This window comes from Desmodus rotundus, chromosome 2, assembly GCF_022682495.2.
Source record: "Desmodus rotundus isolate HL8 chromosome 2, HLdesRot8A.1, whole genome shotgun sequence".
Classification (NCBI taxonomy): domain Eukaryota; kingdom Metazoa; phylum Chordata; class Mammalia; order Chiroptera; family Phyllostomidae; genus Desmodus; species Desmodus rotundus.
This window is the reverse complement of record NC_071388.1, coordinates 163,053,415-163,058,629: the sequence shown is the minus strand read 5'-3', so window position 1 is coordinate 163,058,629 and position 5,215 is coordinate 163,053,415. Positions and strand designations below refer to the sequence as shown.

The 5,215-nt window shown below is 39.5% G+C and overlaps 1 pseudogene; it reads left to right on the top strand.

Moving 5' to 3' along the window:
• The first annotated feature begins 2,367 nt into the window (after positions 1-2,367).
• LOC112305814 (large ribosomal subunit protein uL24-like) lies at positions 2,368-2,804 on the top strand (annotated as a pseudogene).
• Positions 2,805-5,215: the final 2,411 nt, after the last annotated feature.

The following is a 5,215-nucleotide window of genomic DNA, read 5'->3' as shown; positions in this document are numbered from 1 at the left end:
AATGTTGCTAAATGCACCTGGTTGTAGCTGTCTGCCTTGATCTAAAGCCTGTTTGAATGAAAAGAATAACACCCTCGTTATTTATTGTTGGAAACAGAGTTTACTTTGCTGTCTTTAACCTCAGTAGAAATCAGAAATGCCAGCTTGAGAGCAAACTGATGAGTTCTAGGTAACAGAGCAAAGAGTCGGTGGTTGGCATCTTGTAAATCAGTAAAAGGAGACCAGCCAATGAATAGATTCATATTTATTTTCCTGGAGTTTCTCCCTTCTTTGACTCTCAGGCAATCTTGTTCTATAAAAATGTTAATGCTGGTCTGAATATGAAGGGTAATTTTTCCCCCCACAGCTCTGTCAAACATCACTTCCCAATAATTAAATGTGCATCCTTGGGCTCTAAGAGCATTCTTGTTGAACATAGCAACTGCAAATCCAACTAACCTTTGAAGAATGAGGGTGTCAAAGTATAAGCAGATGTTTTCATTTGCACAATGCTGGGATTTTTTGGATACCAAATGTTCCTAAAATAGTTATTGTATCTAGACAGAAAAAGAAAGATACACTCAGAAACAACCTATGAGCCTTTCAGTTACAGTGACATTGTCTCATTCAGCAGAAGTGATGTTGGAAGTGTTTAGAAAGCTATATGTTAAACAGCATCTAGCAAGAAAGTATCATAATTCCATGATTATAATGTATGAGAAGAATAAAAAAGAGCACGACAAAGTTTTAAGTATACATACACACACACACAATCGCCACGAAGCCCACGGCTAAGTTCAATGCGAGGTAAGATAAAAACACTCATGCTATCCCTTGTGTGTGCACTAAAGTTTTCTAAAATGATTTAGGAGACCTGTGCTGTTTTTTAAAAAGGAGGATACATATATATCAGCCTCAAAATTGTAGTATCACGTGGTCTAGCTAGTTGAACTTGTATTGCTTTGGGGAAGTAGTAGCCCATGTTTTTACAAGTGGATGTATGCAGAAAAGATTTATATTAGACATAAGAAAAGTGCCCTGACCTTCAGAAGAGTTGTGAGAAGTCAAAATAGTTTACCCAAGATGGCTGTGGAATTTACCTCCTGGAGACTTTTAGCAACAGACAGGGGATCCATGTGAAATAAGCCCATATGTCTGGGTTTCTGTCAGAGTGGTTTGAAGTGAGTAGAATGGGCTCATCAAGGGTTTCCCAGTCTTTCTCATTCTGCCACATACCTGGAAACAGGCTAGCAGTCCAGCTGCCATCCACTAAGCCAGGCCTCTCTCCAGCCCTCCTGGGAATCCATCCTCCCTCCGGTTCTAGGCATGGCTTCCCAGAACCTCCCGACCTAAAGATTAGGCTAGGGAACTCCAGTGCACCGCTGCTGGAGGTTTGGGGGTAGGGGGTGTAAATGGGTGAAATCTCTAGGGTAAGCATTTTTCCGAAGTCTACAAATTAAAACATCTGATTATATAACTTACATGTTTCAAAATGACCTATAAATTAGTGATTTATCGCAGCAATATTTATAATAGCAAATGATTGGAAATAACTTAAATATCCATTAAAAAAACATTCAATAAGTTAAGGCAGATAGATGTTAAAAGAAAGAGGCAGCTCTGTATGTCCCTATGAAAAGGATCTTTAAAATGCTAACAAAAAATAAAGATAAAACAAAGTACTAACAAATGACAAAAATGGTACAGAATATCATCCATAATATGCTACTGTTTGTTTTAAATAGAAGAGACTGACTTCCTACAGTATAAAAAGAAAACATTTGAACTGTTATATCTTTTGAATTTGCATGTAATACCTAATAAAATTAAATAAACTAAAATAAGATAAATGTCTGGGGAAATAGGAAAACTTTTTTTTTCCAGACCAAAACTCCTCAAATAAAGTAGGGCATTTATTCTGTCTTGTTTCTGGTTCTTCCTTAGTCCTCGTCAGGAAGATACTTAGTGTGAGGAAGCCAACCAGTGGGGTCAGGCCTGTTTGATTCAGTTTTCTCTTCTCCTTCCTGCAGCTGCAAATTTCAGAAGAGGCAGAAAAGGAGGAAGAAGGTGGAGCCTGGTGAGAGGGCACCAGAGAACGTGTTCTTGCTTCATGATTTGGTCACACTGTTAAGTTGAATTGAGTAGACCTCCCTGAGGTTGCTCGGGAGGTAAACTGCTCAGGACCATGGGGAAAGGCAAAAGGTGCCAATGGGCAAGAGATGATCAGTTCCACAGATGGAGAAAAAGCAGGGCCACTCTCTGCTTGGGTCCCAGTGGGCACAGGGTGAGTGTTCAGCCCAGTCTTGGGGGTTTTCCTTAGTAAGATCTATATATTGATAAGGCCTAACAGAAATGTAACTCAGTGTCACAGAAGCGCCAGAGGTCAAAATGAAGTTCAATCCCTTTGTGACTTCTGACTGGAGCAGGGACCATAAAAGGCATTTCAATGCACCTTCCCTCATTTGCAGGAAGATTATGTCTTCTCTCTTTCCAAAGAGCTGAGACAGAAGTACAACGTTCGATTCATGCCTGTCTGAAAGGATGATGAAGTTCAGGTTGTGCGAAGACATTACCAAGGGCAGCAGATTGGCCAATTAGCCCAGGTTTATGGGAAGAAATACGTCATCTACGATGAACGAGTGCCACAGGAGAAAGCTAATGGTACAACTGTCCGTGTGGGCACTCACCCCAGCAAGATGGTCATCACTAGACTAAAGCTGGACAAAGACCGCATAAAGATCCTTGAATGTAGAGCCAAATTTCACCAAGTAGGGAAGGAAAAGGGCAAATACAACGAAGAAACAATTGAGAAGATGCAGGAATAATGTAATCTTACATACAACTTTAAAAACTTGAAATGAAAAAAAGGAAATGTAACTCAGTGATATTAATTCTGGAAATTATCAGCTAGAACTATCTGAAAATTATTTGAAACCACAACTGTGGAATCATTTAAAGCATCAGCATCTGTTGGATGCAGCAGTTGGAATATGGGACTTAACAGAGACAGATCTGAGAGATGAGAGGCCCAGGCAAGTGTTTAACCTCTGCGTTTAACCACAGCACCAAGTGCAGAGATGGCACCTAAGAAACAGAGGCCAGCGGTGTTTTCTGCTCAAGTATTTGCCACCTCATCCACTTCGATTCTTTTCCAAAAGTCTTCTTCACGAACTATGAAGAGACCCTTGGGTGAGGTCATAAGAGAGATCCTTACCCCGTTAGTGGTATGAGGCAGCTAAATTAGAGATGCTTCTCAACCTAATCCAGTATGTGAAGACATCAGCCCTCAAAAGGCCAGAATCACTGTGAAAGTGGCAGTTTAACATGTTAGATATTATAATCCTCCATCTAAAGATATCCTACTTAAAAGAGGGCAAGTTAAGTTCCAGCCTTCCACTCCTGAGATTTTTATTTAAAGAATACCCTATCTTTACTCGCTGCTGAGAGACTGAAGATTAAAAATTAGCCACTGTACAGTAGCTGAGCAGTAACAATTTTTCATAAAGGTTTTTACTACACATTGGGGATTATAATTTCAATATTATGCAAATGTATTTTATGGATCTGTAATACAGAATGTGTACTGGCGTTAATGTGCATTAGCAGGCAAGCACAAAAAGTCTCCAAATGAGCCATTTTGGTGTCTGCTTTCAACATGTATTATGAATAATAAGTAAAATGTTCTGGCTTAGAACAAATATAAAATCTGAATTCCTCTTGATGTACATCAGTGATATAGCCTTATGCAACTCCCAAGGAATTCTCTCATTGGACACAATTAAAAACTGGCTATTAACCAATATATTCCTGTTTATGGCTTCTCTTCTGGAATGGGAAGTGAAAGTAAAACAAATATATTGAATATGAATAGTTTCCCCCTATTGATAAAATCAGCCACTAACCAGAGTGAGTTAGAAAGAGCGTGCGTGACCCCTTACCTGTCAAGCCGGTGGCCCAGGCTACTTCCATTTTTAGGTGCTCTGAGTATTAAAAACTGAAGAAACATCTAAACATGGCTACAAAATTGTGTGTCATATTTTCAATTAATAAAATTAACCAGTTTCATGCCTTTAACACAAAAAGGTTTGAACAGAGTAAGAATGATGTTCCTAAGGTATCTAGCTGATATGTAGATGACATTTCTCAGCAGTGTGCTGCAAGCCTTGTGACCCCGTACGGTGACCCAGGTTGAAATACGATGTATGTTTTCTTTTAAACCTGTCAGTGTGTCTTTATGGATATAGATTAGAAAAAACCCTCCAAAACTAATCTGAGGCTCTTTGTGAATGCAGGGGCCTGATCCAAACTGCTCTCCAGGCTTCTCTGAGATAGCGTCAAAAATATATTCGTTTCTTTTTTAATTTTTTAATTGTTTCCAACGTTCCAATTTTGCTGGATAGCAAAGAAAGCAAGACTAAGCAATATCACATGTACTCTAGGTGGTAGCTGATTACTTATAAGTACTGCGAGATTTCTGTTTGCATTGATTTCGTTAGGACCTTGGGTCTATTGATCTTGTTTTTCGCACGTGCACTCAACGCCTCCCCCATGCTTTGGCAGCCCGGAGGAAGGCGAGGTTGCGCTGTTCATGGTTATGGGCTGGGTATTCAGCTGGCTCAGAATAATATAAAAATCTTCTCTTTTAAATGGACATCTTTAACGTATTTAACACAGATTGAATAATTTCTCTTCAAAATGATAATAAAAATAGCCACACACTGAGTTCTTACTGTGTTAAGTGTTTTATAAGCATTATCTCAATTGACCTCAAAGGCAATCTCCCAAAGTTGTTTTTATAATCCCTGTGGAATGGCTGAAGAATCTGGAGTTTAAAGAGATTAATTTGTACAAACTCACACAGCTGTATAGGTCTGTGTGATTTTGCAACCCGACTTCTCGACCACTGTATACCCCTGCGTCCACTATTATTAATAAGGTAGACCATAGTCTTGGCTTCATTTATCATGAAAGTATAGCAATGGCGTTTGGTCCTCCAATCTGACACCAGTACAATTAATGCTGACGTCTGGTCCCATTTACAGCACTGTTGTCTACACTGCTGCAGCCGGTTGCTGCTTTCCGTCCCCCCACCATGTCTCCATTCTAGATGGAGGTCTGTGGAAGGGAAGACGGACACAGCAAGATGGTCTATACAAGAACTCAATGGAAATACGTGCTGAGCAAATAAACCACATTTTAAAAGTTTTTCAATTCAAATTCAGCAAAAAGCCTTTGA